General features: G+C 46.5%; 1 long non-coding RNA gene across 1 annotated transcript; it reads left to right on the top strand.

Annotated features, from left to right (window-relative positions):
* Window positions 1-5,899: 5,899 nt before the first annotated feature.
* Window positions 5,900-6,063, top strand: LOC137484989 (uncharacterized). Its single transcript, XR_011005131.1, has 2 exons — window positions 5,900-5,949; window positions 6,030-6,063. It is a non-coding gene; the product is annotated as an uncharacterized lncRNA (long non-coding RNA).
* The last annotated feature ends 9,525 nt before the right edge of the window (window positions 6,064-15,588 follow it).

The following is a 15,588-nucleotide window of genomic DNA, read 5'->3' as shown; positions in this document are numbered from 1 at the left end:
GGCTCAGTGCTCCCAGACCCCACCATTAGAGGAGACAAAGTGCCCTGAGGCTTTGGCAGCCCTCTGCCAGTCCTGTGTCACCTGGCCCTGCAGCTGCCATGTCCCTCTGGCTGATCCTCTGGGTGGCTCCTGCTTCTTGCACCCTGTTCTCAGGTGTCGCCACATCCCCTGCACCCTGCAAAAGCTCAGCAGCATTTTTGCCGTCTTCTTTTTGCACTTTTTTTGTTGAGCTAAACCCCCTTTCACTTTTCTTCTGCAGTTACTGTAAAAGGCACAGCAACTTTACTAATTTATTTGCAGAAACCATTGAAGATTCCATCTACTGTGATCAAATCCCCTTAAGTAAAATATAAACTGCTACTCCTCTGAATGTAAAACCTAAATCAATAATGGACATGAAATCATCAAGTTTAATCTCAAACACAGTGAACCCAAGTAATCACTCTTCTTGATATAAAACTAATTCTGTTTGACAATAAAATACTACTAGTCTGTGCCATAAACCAATGGAACAAATAACTTTCTTAACCCTGACAGTTGCTGTCCAAAATCATTACATCTCCTCTCCCCAGCAATCAAGCATGTCACTGCAGGACTATTTCAGCTCAGTTCCTGTCCATGAACGGCTCACATGCACCAGCACTGCAAAGAATTTATCTTTAAGCAAAGTGTGGTGGTATTTTATTTTCTCTTCCTCCAGTTGGCCAAAAACACACCAGGGTGGTACCAGGAGCACACAGACAGCACTTGGGGTATTCCTTGGGGTATTCCTTGGGGTGTTGATTGGGATACTCCTTAGGGTATTCTTTGGGGTATTCCTTGGGGTATTCCTTGGGGTGTTGATTGGGATAATCCTTAGGGTATTCTTTGGGGTATTCCTTGGGGTATTCCTTAGGATATTCTTTGAGATATTCTTTGGGGTATTCCTTGGGATATTCTTTGGGGTATTCCTTGGGGTATTCCTTGGGATACTCCTTGGGGTGTTCCTTGGCCGTGGCTGCACTGACTCTGGGGCTGCAGTGTCACTGATGAATGAACCCGAGCCCCAAATGCAATCCCACAATTCCTGGTCAGCAGCAGTGGGGCCGAGGTTCCTCACCAGCACTGCTGGGATTTCCCAGGAGCTGCAGCTTCCCCTCCTGTGCAGGAATTCAGAGCTTTATCGTGTGACAAATAACAAAGTCCTGCACCCACAGGGCTGCCTGAAATGCTGCAGCCTCCGAGAGCCCACAGGAGGCTGAAATTCCTGTGTGGGAAGCACAGGGGTGTCTGCAGGCACGTCCTGAGAGCACCTTCCTGGTTTTGTCGCTGATTTTGGATGAATTCAATAACCACGAGTTGCTGTTATTGGTGAACACCACGCCACACAGCCCCAGGTCAGCTCAGCTCCCTCCAGGAGGCTGAACCCTGCTGAGGCTCAGGGTGACCCAGCTAAAGCCCAAACTGCTCCTCAGGGAACGGGGGGGATCTCCAGGGAACAACTGTCCTGGCAGGAAGTGGGGAGCAGGGCAGGAGGAGGGATGGAGCAGCACGTCCCAGGGGTTTGCCAGAGCACAGGACACAGGCAGCAAGAGAAAACTTCAGGGAACAGAATTCCATGGATTTCCTTGCTCAGGAGTCACTGAATACAGAGCTTGCATGTTATTTATTATTAATTAACTCAGTCACTAAAGCGTTGCTGCATTGGGGAAGCTTTTCAAAACAAGGAATTTTTGATTTAAGATGCAAATATGCACCAGAATCTCAATTATTTACACCGACAAGAGGCACCCAGCACATTTTGCCTGGTAGCATTTAACCACTGGGTTATAGATAACCCATGGAGTCAGAAATCAGCTCAGGAAAAAGACCTGAAAGAACATCTGCAAATCTTCTCCCCACTGCTTTTTGGCTCCTAGCTGCCACTGGTAGAAATCACATGGAAATTATTTTATTATTCCATAAATCACATGGAAATTATTTTATTTTACGAACCCTCAAGTTCTGACAACTTCAAAATCCCATTTTAAAGCATGAAGCCACAACACTTTCTGGAGTAGAGCAATGCCTGGTTCCTTTTTTCCCTCCTGGCAGAACGTTCCCTGTTGAGATCAGCACTAGAGAGGTCCTCCAGCCTCCCAGACTTTCAAAGCTCTGGATTTTCAGGAGCTCTGCTTACATTCAGACATCACAGGAGTGCAGAGCTAATTCAGGGATCTGTGATTTACCTGTCTCACACAGTCTCTGCTCCTGGGGGGGGGTTTATTATTTTTATCAAAAGTCTTCCAGCGCATAACTCCACATAATAACAGCCAGGCCAAAGATCAGAGTCTGATCCATGTCAGAGCCCTCTGCACATGAGTCACTGAAAGCCTGATTATCTCACTGCTGAAATTCTGGGGTGTGAACAAGAGCCAATGGCTGGTATCATCTTGTTCATGTCAAAGCTTGGGGGGTTTCCTCCCCTCCTTCCAATATTTCTGAAAATTTATACCCCCTCACAGTCCTTGATAACAGTTTGGCATCTCTGAAGATGAGAAGTTTTAATATTCTGTGGGGTTTTTTCCCCAGCACTTCTATAATTTCATGAAAAAAGGTATTTGATATGGTGGTTTAATAGTGAGAGGAGGAGCAGGAACATTTGCTATTGTGTGAGAAAAGACATTTCAAGTAAGTGTTATAATTTTATAACCTTTTTTTTTTTTGTAACTATAACAGGAATGAATAGCTTTGGAACAGAATGGGCTTTGCTTTCTGTGCAGGTAGGATTTTTTAATTTCATTTTTCTCTCAGGCCTTGATATTTAAATTGGAGAAGATCTTAAAAATGGAACAACACTTGCAAATGTATTCAGAGTGATGGTTTAGATGTATAATTATAAAGATTCTGAAAGATAAAGAATTCAGTATTTTAAACAACGTGCCAGATTTTAAATGACAATTATAGCTTTCTGTGGTTCAAGAATCAACATGCTCTTTTTCTTCTGTTGGAGCAATATTCATCAGCACCACGATGGCATTCTGGCAGCAATTATTTACAGTTCAGCCAGGAATAGATTTCCAGTATTACCTGTGACAAATGCTGCAGAAACCTGCCCAGCACTGAGGTCCAAAGTTGGAATCTTCTGAGTGAAAAATACATATTTTGTATTCCCCCCGACTTCACTGGGCTATTTCCTCCCTTTGCAGTTTGGATGTGTGGAACACCGGAGCACTCACCCATGGCCAGGAGAACATTTGTCCTCCCAGACAGGGGATTAGGGAGGGGATTTCTTTCCCCTTGAGCCCAGACTGAGCTGGGAATTGTTTTCCAACAAATCCCTGCTTTGTACTGGGAGAGAACCAAAGCTGATGGGCACCATGGGACAGAGTTTGCCCCCCTGAGGATGGAAACTCTCCTGTGTGCACAGAGACATCCCAGGGCTGTCCCTGGCTCTCCTGACATCCCAAATGTTCTGTTCTCCCGTGCCCCACACTGGCTCCTCCCTGCTGGGCTGTTCTCTCTCAGGGTCTGGGTGTTGGATGACCCCAAGAGTGTAAAAGTCCTCGTTTCCCAGCCCGTGCAGCCAGAGAAGGAGTCTGAATGCACAGGATCAGCTTCTCAAGGTTGTTTATTTTCCCTTATCTAGAACATTCTCTCTCTGCCCTGCTGAGCTCTGTCCAGCAGGTCAGCCATGGCATTCTGTCTGTCCTCAGGGGGGTGTTCACATTTTATACCAAAAACTCCGTGTGCCACGTTTACAATAACGTGCCAATGTCTGTCATTTATGTTGGGCAGTGTGTCTGTACCTTAAACCAACAGAAAAGTGTCACCATCACAGCAAGACATGAAGGGCAAGGAGAAGGAGAAGAAGGCCAGGACACACCCAAATCCCCTCATCTTGTACCCCTGAACCCCATTCTAAAAACCCCAAAATTCTACTTTTCCACCCTGTGTCAATTCAACTACCACACTACTCAAACCCTTGTGGCTTGTAATTCCTCACACAGAGTTGGCAGCTTTTCCCATGGGCTAAAATGGAAGCCACAGGTGTTTTTGACCTTGTGCCAAGGTCCCCCTTGTGCCAAGGGTCTGGAGACAGCCAGGGCAGCCAGAGGGATGTCCCGGACTCTTGACAGTTTTCCACCTGAGAAACCTCTCCCACCAAAAGGCTCCTCCAGATCCTGCAAAGCCCAGCCTGGGCTCACAGAAGGCTCCAAGGACCATGACCACAGGGCTATGAATGCCTTCCAGGCTGTTTTCCCACCAGGAAGTTCCAGTTTGCACTTTTCCATGTCCCAACAAGATCTTTGCCTGCATTAATAATAAAGTACTGGAATTGTCTTCCCAGGGAGGTGGTGGAGTCACCATCTCTGGATGTGTTTAAAAAAAGACTGGACATAGCACTTGGTGCTATAGTCTAGTTGAGGTGTTAGGGCACAGGTTGGACTTGATGATCTTAGAGGTCTCTTCCAGCCTTATTATTCTGTGATTATTCTGTGATTTCCCCTCCAGTCTGCTCCCTGCCCTGGCCTAACCCATCACAGCTCTGCAACACACCAGCTCTCACCACAGCCAGGCAGAAAATCTGATTATTCTGTGCTGCCTCTAATGAGTGGTGTTGATAAAAGCAATTAGTTCTGGTGGGTGGGGATGAGGAGCAGCTCTGCAAACAGAGGGATGGGGTCACTCTGCCCAGTCCCAGCTCTGCCACATCCAGCTTGTTTTCTTCAGAGCAGGGAAAATCCCACAGCTCTGTCCTTGGCCACGGTGGGCAGCTCCTCAGGGATGTGTCACCCAACTGTCCCAGTGCCAAACAGACCAAGGAGATTTAGGAAAAAGTCTCCCCAGCTCCCAGGTGGTGTCTCCACACCTGGTTTGCTTCAGCAAAATGTTCCATTGAACATCATAACCACAGCAAAATGTCACTGAAAAACACTGGAAAGGAAATGTTTTAATTAGGTTTCCTTTAGCAATAGGAAAAAGCCCCTTACGTTTTAAAGGCTTTTAGGAATTAAAGTCTTGGGTTGATTTCTGTGTGTCAGCTGGAGGTTTCTTATTTTCCTTTTTCTTCAATAAAATTCTTGGTGAGGGGGATATTTTGGAAATTTCTAATCCACATGGCTCTTTCTACTCTAGAGTGAAAATCAATGTGGAATTGTCCAAATTTCCTGCAGAGCCCCAATTCTGAGTTTCAGCTTGATGTTAATTAATTATTGAGCCAAACTCAAAGCCTGACATAACCTCCTTGACTCTATTCCATCACCAAGTGAAAGAAACCAGCAGGAAAAATGTCATTTTTCCATCCTAGACTTGATTGTTTTTTGCTTTTCTAGGCAAAGTGTGTGACCCACTGTGGCTGGAATTCTGACAGCAGAATTCCCAGGACCTCCACTCCAGCTCCAGCCATGGGAAAGGGGAGCTGTGCAGGTCACCCACCTGTGATTAAGTGATTCCAGCACCTGCTGAAAGCTTTGCTCAAAACAGGATAAATTTTTAATCCCTCCAAATTGCTTCTGTAGCTGCACAAGGTTTCTCTTTCTTTCCTAAAATATTGATAAGGTGGGAGCAAGATTCTGCAGGGAGAAGAGATCAGTTTAAAAAATGAACTCTCCCCCTCCTAAGCATTTTTATGGGACTTGTTCATGGATTATTCTTCTCTGATTATCTTAAAGATGTCTGCTGGCTGTTTTTCCTGAGGAGTCTCCTGACTTTCCATGGTGGTGAGCTGCACCTTCTCATGGCTTTTGAAAAGCTATGGATGAAAATTGAGGCAAAACATCTTGTGCCCCAGATCTCAAAGTTAAAGAAAGCTCCGCTCTCACCAAGGGTAAATTTGGTGTAAGACTTTCAAATTTCTCCTAAAGAGCAATTTTCCCCCTCTGGTTTGCATTTTCTGCTAATCTCCTTCTTTTCTAAGGTCTTCATGGCCAAGAGACAGACATAACAAAGCATATCAGAGGATTTAACTACTGTTTTCCAGTGTTTCAGGCAAGTTTAATCTAGGTCTTTATCCTAATCAGAACCTGCAAAGGTTTTTTAAATCCTCTCCTCATAATTATTATTTACAGTTAATGCCACAGTACCCAGAGTGAAGCTGGTTGAACATTTTCTTATAAAAAGCATTTTCAGAAACAAAAGGCTGGTTTTGATGAGTTTTAGGGGAAAACTGGCTGAGCCTGGGCTGGAATTTATGGCACAAAACATGGAACAAAAGCTCACCTGATTTTCCCTTTTCTGGGGCTGTGAACATAATATAAAACTGAAACCTGAGATAAAAATGAACCTGGACATAAAAGCAGGGACTTGAGCTTTGCTCCCCACACTCACAGAGAGAAACCAGGGTTCTGCTGGAATTTCTGCAGGTGAAATATTCCAGTGGGTTTGGTTCCTCCTGGAAGTGAGCTGCAGTGCTGGGGGGAGCAGTGGGGCTGAGCAAGGTGACACTGAGACCCCCAGGAATGCCCTGGTGACCTCTGAGCTTCAGCTTTGTTATCTCCTGCACTCCTGGAGAGTCAGATTTCTTAGATTTCTTCTTTGACAAAAAAAACTTTTGCTTTTTCCCTTAAAACAAATTTTTTTTTCTCACTACTGGTGCAGCATTTTCAATTAATGGCATTTGAAGAGATCACAGATGGGTGAACAAGCTTGGAGAAACCACAAAATTATCTTTACCAAAATGTCCAAAATGTGTGGAGAAATTGTGTCTTTGTTTTGATGTTTCCTATGAGTACTCACTTCTCCTAACTAGAGCTAGCTGTGATTCTTTCAATAAAAAACATCTGAAAAAACTTTTCTTTTGACTTTCTGTACGAGTGCTAAATATTTTTAATGTCCTCTTGGAATCATCAGATCATCCTCAAAGCATAACCCTTCCCAGAATCTTTCTTTTCAAACATTCCAATGGTTTTTATCTTTCCACAGAACAGAACTGGGGTTGCAATTGTACTTCTTATTTATATTTATAGATTGAGCCAGCCAGCAGCACTCTGTGTTGTTGAAACTGGTAGGAATTTCAGTTCTTGTTTAAGAAACGCAGAGAAGGACCAAGCACAGATCCATCAGAGATTTTTCCATCAGAGCCAGATTTCCAATGGAAATTTCAGTTTCAAGCAACATTCTTTCAGAAAATGCTGTTTTCTCACTGAAAAACTGAACCACCAAGATGAAGTATATGTTAATTCTGAAATACTGCAATTATGCCTTTGAGAACTGTGGTTTGTTTGCTTTCTTTCTTGCTCTCCTCCATGGCTGGAGCTCTCCCAGCCCAAATCTTTCCAGGACATTTGGCAAACACAATTTATTTCCCAGGCTCTGGTCGTGAGCAGGGATCCTCATGGGAGGCACAGCCTGACCCTGAACAACCCTGCAGGCAGTGGCAAACTGAGACAGGATGGCCATGAAACAGAGAAATTTATCTGGAAAATACAATTAAAATCTAAATAATAGGGATAAAATACCTGATTTCAGCTTTTGACTGAAAAGTCCATGCTTGCAAAAGGAAGGGAAATTCCAGTTCCTCCCTGCATCCAGGTGAGGATCCCACTTACAGCCCCTCATTCCTCAGGAGCAATTCAGGAGGATTTCTCACTCCTGCCCCTACTCTGTTCCCACCTCACAACTCCTCCTATTTATGTGGTAAGAAAACAATTTGAAAATGAGGAAATCCCCTGAGGGGTTCATTAATTGCTGACAGGCAGCTGGGAAAGAGCACAGCAATGGCCAAACCCCACAGCGAGAGGCACCAAGGATCAGGCAAGACTGATATTACAGCTCTGAGAGATCTAATTATTGCAAACATCCACGATGTGACAAGATCCAACACCATCCCTGGCCTCTTCCGATTAATTCTGGGCACGATGCTGGAATTGCCTGAGCTAATCTAAACATGGATGGGGAGCCATGTTGGTTTTGGTTTCGTTGGGTTGGTTTTGGGAAGGAAGGGAAGGGAAAAAGGAAAGGAAAGGGAAAATGGAAAGGAAAGGAAAGGAAAGGGGAAAGGAAAAATGAAAGGGGAAAGGAGAGGAAAGGAAAAAGGAAAAAGGAAAGGGGAAAGGTGAGGAAAGGAAAGGGGAAAGCAAAGGGGAAAGCAAAGGGGAAAGCAAAGGGGAAAGGAAAGGGGAAAGGAAAGGGGAAAGGAAAGGAGAGGGGAAAGGAAAGGAAATTGTACAAGCAGAGGCAGGAAGGCAGAACCCGTGGCAGCTCCATCACTCAGCTTTAGCTGCTAGGTAACCACAATTTGGAATTTACTGGTTCCCTTCCCTTCTGGTTGCATAACAGCCCTTTGGATGCAGGGTTTGAGGAGCACTGAAGCTGTGCCTGCTAAATTGGCCTCTCTGCCAGCAGCAGTGTCTGGGGGAGCAGGAATGCTGCCAGAACAGCATCGTGGTGCAGCAAAACACTCACAACATTTATTCAAGGCTTGTAAATCACCTTGCAAAGATCATAGCAGGTTTTCCAAATGCTAAACTTCTCGTTAAAGCTGCACTAGCAACTCTATTTCAGACAGAAAATACGAGCAGGAGCCTCCTACTCAGCTCAACACTGGGGAGGAGTGGCAAGGGTATGAACAGCTGTCACCTCCTGGAAGGAACATTGCATTTTACCTTAGACCAGGTGAGGTTCTTTGTCAGCAGGCTCCAGGAGCTGGCTCTGATGTCACAGCAGTCCCTGGTTTGGAGTGGCTGGGGTACAGAACTGCTTTTTTCTTCTGCAGCACCTGATGCTTTGGCTCCTCCACTGCTGGAGCCCAAAGCTTGATTTAATCTACTGTGTGGGCCAAAGGAGAACAATTTCTCTCAGCTCTGGGTCTCTGTTAGAACACTGCTGCTCAGCCACTTCCCTCAGCTGAGCCTGGGCCAAATGGGTCTGTAATTGGAGCCAGAAAAAGGAACATTCAGCTACAGTTAGCACTTTGTTAATTATTAAAGGCTAAAGGCCCCCACAGTTATTAATATTACAGTGTGAATTCCTCTCCCTCATTTGGGGAGGAGAGGGGACTCTGCAGAGCTGTTCAAGAGCTGACAGAGGTGGTAACAGGATTTGGTTCTGTCTGCACTGTTGACACAGTCACCAAAGGAACTGTGTCAGACAAAAACAAGTAAGGATGTGATTCTCCTTATTGCAGAGCTTCCTCCAAGGGCTCTCAGCAGCTCCCACAGGGACAGAAGCACAGCTCTGCATCCCTGAGGGGAGCACAGAAATTGGGGTGCTCCTCTGGGACAGCCAGAGGTTCTGCTGCACACCCTGATCTCAAGCAGCATTTACGTCCACACTTGCCTGGAATTCCTCCTGGCCTTCTGGGGCCTGGATGTCAGCAGGGAGCTATCAGGAGTGACTCTCACCCTTGGAGAGGAGCTGCAGTGCCAGGTACTCCAGGGGCCAGAGCCTGGCCCTGGCTGGCCACTGCTCAGCCCCAGGGAGGAAAGGAGTGCATTGCTGGGTGCTGCTGCAGCCACACCCCTGTTGTAAATGCAGGTGAGCCTGGTGGGAGGAAATGCTGATGTGTGACTCCAGCTCAGAAGCTGAATGATTTCTTTATTATAACTATGCTATAATACATTAATATACTATTTAAAGGAGATACTAAACTACAAACCTACTTGTTCTAACTCCCATATCTAACTCCTCACAACTCGTGCCCCTCTCTCTCTGAGAGTGCAGCCACAGGTGGGTTGGATTGGCCATCAGCTCAAACAATCCTCACCAGAATCCAACCAGGCAATCACCCCAGGTAAACAATTCTCCAAACACATTCCACCTGGGAAAAACAAGGAGCAGAAATAGAAATAGTTTTCTCTTTCTTCTCTCTGTGCTCCTCTGTGAAAAATCCTGAGAGAGAGAAGAATGTGCCTGCCACACACCCCTGTCCCTGTGAGTCACTCCAGAGCCTCTGCTCCGCTCAGAGGAGTCTGGAGCAACTCTGGGAACTTTTGCACATGGCAGGATGGGGAATTTGGGCTCCCTCCAAGGCTGAGGGGTCCCTGTGAATAACTCACCCTGTCTGTGGCTGCTCTGCACGTTGGCCATAACACACAAGACAAGCCACAGAGGAATGAATTGTGGCTATTTTTCAATCCTGGAAGACAGAAAAGCCTCTCCAGCTTGACCAGTTCCCTTTCCTTTGCCTCCCAGCTCAATTGCTGCCCCATTTCCTGCCCTGGGCAGCTCACAGAGCCACCAGGGGATGCTGGCACCTGGCCTGGCACCACGGAGGGAGGAAGATGATGAGATGTCCTCCTGCAGCACGTTCTGCTGGGCAGCACTGCCACTCTCACAGCACCGTGAACAGCTCCTCAAGCACTTTTTTTTTTTTTTTTGACAAGACGCATTCAGAGCAGATCCAAACCCAGATCACCCAGCCCGTACAAAATTCAACCCTTCAGAAACATATTTTAGTCTCACATTGGGCATCAAATATGATGTTTTTTTTCTCTGGGACAGCAGTTTAAAGTTGTTGGTATTATTATTTTTTAAAAATATCAAAATGTTTCCATTCCATTTTATTTCTTGAGATTTTGAGATTTTTAATCACTAGGATAAAAAACCCCCCACAACTATTAAATTAAGAATTATATTGGAATCGTGTAGCCAATATAAATTAACAAAGCAATTCAATACAATAAGGAAAACCAAGCTGTACTGCAATTATAAAGTCAAACTGATTAATTTACATTTTTCTCCATTAAAAATTCATGGAGAACAGACATGTGCCGTGAAACGTTTCAATTTCGGCAAAACCGTTTTCAATGGAAAACTTCCATCCAAACAGTTCTGGAGTGTTAAATTTTTTTTTTTTTTTTTTTCTTTTTTTTCCTTGCAGCAACAGTGCCATCCGCTGGCTGCCGGAGCCGGGGCACAGCACCGGGGTTAGCGCTGCTTTCCCCGGGGAAAAGGGTCCAGGGCATGTCCAGTGCCCCAAATCCTGCGAGGGAGGAGCCTCCCAGACCCCCCAGCCTGTCCCAGTCTGTCCCAGTCTGTCCCAGTCTGTCCCAGTTTGTCCCAGTCTGTCCCAGTCTGTCCCAGTCTGTCCCAGCCCTGCAGAGACGGGGCCCTGCCAGTTGTCATCGTTATCCACCAGCCAGCCTTGCCTCCATCCCCACAGCAGTGAAAAATTCGGTTTTGGGGCACATTTTTGAGATCAGAGATGATCTGGGGGTTTTATCTCAATCTCTGCCGGTCTGTTGGTAACCAAAGTGCCCCTGGAGACCTGTGCCTCGTGTCACAAGGAGAAATAAAGAACAACTCTTCTCTCTCTCTCTGCATCCCCCTCACAGTTATACACATCTCACCTGTTCCAGCTCCAGTCCTGCCCTAATTTCTCCCTCCCTCTAAGCCACATTTTGCCTCTGAGCATTTTCTCTGCCTTCCACATTTGTGTCCCTGCCCAGGTGTGGTGGCAAGCACTGAGCACAGCCCCAGCCAGGGATGGGGCACTGTTGTCCTGATTTTTAAAGGTGTTAAATTTTCTTTCATAGTTATTTTGAAAGTTTTAAAGTTCTCATAAAACTTCTTCAGCCTTCTGATAATGTTCACATGTTTGAGAGTCAGAGTTCCCACACAGTTTCTTGTGTAAATAGAATATTTACATATTTCCCTGTGGGTGGAGAGAAATGATGGATTGATCTTTGGACCAGTGTGGTTGGAGAGGTGGTAATTCCATCCTCCAACCCACGGTCACCTCTGGAATTCTATAAACACCAGATGTTTGAATAAAACTGGCTCTTTTTCTCTTTTGAAATTCCCAAACTTCTGTGCCCTCCTTTCGTGTCCAACAGCGACAGGGCAGCACCCATTGCAGGGCAGCAGCAGCACTTTTCCTCTGATTATTCCACACTCCCTCTGCCTGTTCCACTGCAGCTGGCACTGAGATGTGTTTTTAAAGAGCCACCTTCACCACCACATCAACGTCGCTGGCTTTTGTCCTCTCCTGTGCCACTGGGGTCAAGCAACCAGCCAGAGCCTGGGTGAAGTTCAGGACACAAAGCCTTGGCTGGAGAGGTGGCCATGAGCTGCAGGCTGCCTCCTGCTCCCGGGTGAGCCGCTGTCATCATTACCTTCATATTTGCAGGGGGAAAATGCAACCAAAAGCCCCGGATAAGCAGCAGGTCATATTCAGGGCTCATTTCTGCCAACGTTTCTAGGCACAGCATTTCCCCTAAGCGTTAAAAGCTTGGTTGTAAATTCTCACAGCACCAGAGGTACCCTTGGGAGTGGTGTGGTGATGATTTTTTCACTGAAGCAGCCCATGGCTCGAGGCAGAGGGCAAGAATTCCATGGTTTTAATGGCCTCAGAGTGTTCATTCACACTTTGCCAAGGCTTTGTTAACTGAACCATGGGAACATGCAGACTCTCAGGGCTGTTTCCAAACATTTCCAATACTTTGTTCCATCCTCCTGCACTTGAGCAGCCTGAGGGGCTCCTGCATCCAGCCCAGCTCCCTTCCAGGGGAAATCCTGGACCAGCTCTGGGGCCAGAGGCTCAGTCCCTGCACTGGGACACACCCCAGGTGTAAATCTTCTGGCAGAATGAAAGAGGACACCTCTTCCAGGGAAAGCTGATCCTGTTAATGTGCTTGCTGATGGTGTTATTTGCCTTGCTTCTACTTTGATATTGATCAGATGTTTTCATCTTTGCTCATTTTTACGTTTTTCCTTGTTTATAACGTTTTTCCATTAATTCCATGGCAAAGGAGACTCACACCCATATCCAAATTAAAATTCTGATGCAGTTACCCACAGAGGTCAGGGATCTACAACCAGGAGCAGGTTTCTCCTTTCCTTTCCCCCTGTGTTGTGTGTCCTCGCTCTTCCCTTATTTCGGTGTCTGTGACAAACTCCAGACACTACTCTGCATTTTGTCTGCCCCCCCAGAGCTTCCCATATGTGCCAGAGCCATTTCTGTGCCATTCCTGAGCTGCCCTGCCCTGTTTGTGCCAGCAGCTCCACAAGAGCTGACTCTGGAGCAACTCCTCAAAGTTCCCACCTCAGGGGTCACCTTCTCTCTCCCACTCCTCCATCATTATTAAAATGACCTTGCACGGTGGAGTAACTGACCTTCCATCCCTCCTCAAGTCCCAGAGCACAGAAACTGCCTCCATAAAACATGAAGCCCCTTTTCCTGCCTTCCCCCTGTGCTATTCCTGCCCTAGAATCCCCCAGCTCTGCCCCTTCCAGCATGCTTTACACACCTGTAAAATACACCTGCAAGCCACATCTCTGCCACTTATCATCCGGTTTTGTGAGCTGGCTCCACAGCATTACCATTAATACATAATTCATGATGAATAGCAGCCACCTGAGAGCCAGACTCTATTATGAAGGGCAGAGCAAACATTAGGAGAACCAATCCGTGCCCTGCAGGGTCTGGCAATCCAGGCAGGCAAACACTGCAAGACAGAAAATAGAAATTCAAAGTGGGGAAGGATTGCCTGAGAATTTACAGCAGGTCAGGGCTACAACCCAGCCTTTCCCACCACTGTCTCAGGGCCTGCCTTTGTTTTCACAAAAAGCCACTCCAGCTTTTAGGATCTCTGCAATCAGCAGGGCCGAGCTGGAAGGAGGCAGCACTGAAGGTGTGAGCTGACGGGGCTGCACACTTGATGGGGAGTGCTTGGCTCTTAAAAAAATCAAACTTCAGCCCCTGAGCCTCGTCACACACTTGCCACAACACAGAGGCTGGTGCTGATGTCCCTGCAGAAACTTTGTGGTGTCTCTGTGGAGAACACAAAGATGAAAGAGGGGTGAGATTCCCTGCTGCAGATCTGTTTGGGGTGCAGCCTCCACCAGCCAGTATTTTCCCCTGCTAATGAGATTCCACTGGCAGGTGCAGACAGCTCTTTACATCCAGCACATGAAGAAGGGGGACATTTCTGCTGACAGCCTGGATTCTGCCCCATCTCTTCCGAAGTGGAGGCATTAATATTAGATATAAACAGACAGCTCTAACACTGCCTGTCACAAGAGCCACCTCCAGTGACATCTTTAGGACACCCATTAGCACCAGCTTCCTCTGCAGCTTTCCATGTCACCCTGGAAACCTCCCACAGCGAGGGAGAGCCTCTAAAAGCCACCTTTGAGACATCACTTTGGAGTGGTGCTCTCCATAAATCAGGAGATGCAGCTGCCTTTGCACTCAGTGCTAGGAGAGCAGATTCCTCCACAAAAACCAAATCATCCAGGAAGAGGCAGGTCCAAAGGAATCCATCATTTTGAGTGGATAAAGGTAAGTCAAGCTTCAGAGTTCTCCAGTAACAGCACCTGGCTGGTCCATCAGCCTGTTTGGGTACAAATCTCCCTTTTCCCCTCTCTCTGCTCCCCTCACTCTACTCTCATTCCTACAACCAATCCCTTTGTGTCGGAGTCCAGGACATCCCTCTGGCTGCCCTGGCTGTCTCCAGACCTTTGCAGGGGGCTCGGAGACCCTGGCATGAAGTCAAAAACACCTGTGGCTTCCATTTTAGCCCGTGGCAAAAGCTGCCAACTCTGTGTGAGGGATTACAAGCCACAAGGGTTTGAGTAGTGTGGTAGTTAACTTAACACAGGGTGGAAAAGTAGAATTTTGGGGCTTTTTAGAGTGGGGTTCAGGGGGTACAAGATGGAGGAATTTGGGCGTGTCCTGACCTTCTTCTACTTGCCGTCCATGTCTTGCTGTGCTGGTGACACTTTTCTGTTGGTTTGGGACAGGGACACACTGTCCAACACAGAAAATAGGTATTGGTGCATTGTTATAAACAGACTGTATGTAACTTTTGATATAAAAGGTAAACACCGCCCAGAGGGCACAGCAGAATGCTATGGTGGACTTGCTAGGCAGAGCTCGGCAGGTCAGAGAGAGAATGTTTAGATGAGAAAGAATAAACAACCTTGAAAGCACAATGGGAAGCATTCCAGGCTCCTTCTTTGGCTGCCGGGCCAGGGGAACAAGGACTCTCACAATCTCAAAGATTCTTTTCTATCTCTTGGGGTCACCCTGACCTAGGAACCCTGAGAGAAATCGACACCTTTGTGCTGTGGTACGAAGCACTTTGTCCACAGTGCTCCTTGGCCACTCCAAACCAGGCCAGGTCCTGTGTGGAGCAGGTCCAGGTGACACCGAGCTTGCCAGGGGACATTCAGGGTGGCCAAGCAGCTTCTCCCAGGGCCAGGTAACTATCTCAATTATCTCACTGGCTGCAGCCTGGAAAACAACAAACCCGACCCTGAAATGGGATCAGCGCTCACAGCTAGGCCAGGATTCTCACAGGGCTCTTCATCTTTTCAGGTGCTGCAAGAAGGGACCAGCTCCTCGGGAAGGAACGCCAGATATTGAGCTCCTTTGAAGATTATTTCCAATTAGACATCATGAGCAACATGCAAAAAACCTGCCCCAAAATCTTCAGGAAAAAGAGCTACTTTTCAGATATAGCTGTAGCTGGGAAAAAATGTACCAAAACCCAGCCATGTCTGCAGGATCACAGAGGTCTATATCAGGAAGTGGATTCAGTATGTCAAAGACAGAAAGATTTTGCAGGAAATAAATTAAACCAAATCAAATCATTATTTTCTAATAATAAGAAAAAAAAAAGTTTTATATTAGGTGAGCCAGACAGAAAGAAGTGCCTGTATAAATATATAAAAAGCAGATATAGT

Source organism: Anomalospiza imberbis, chromosome 18, assembly GCF_031753505.1.
Source record: "Anomalospiza imberbis isolate Cuckoo-Finch-1a 21T00152 chromosome 18, ASM3175350v1, whole genome shotgun sequence".
In the NCBI taxonomy this organism is placed as follows: Eukaryota; Metazoa; Chordata; class Aves; order Passeriformes; family Viduidae; genus Anomalospiza; species Anomalospiza imberbis.
The sequence above is the reverse complement of the archived record's forward strand: the minus strand, read 5'-3'. Positions and strand labels throughout refer to the sequence as shown.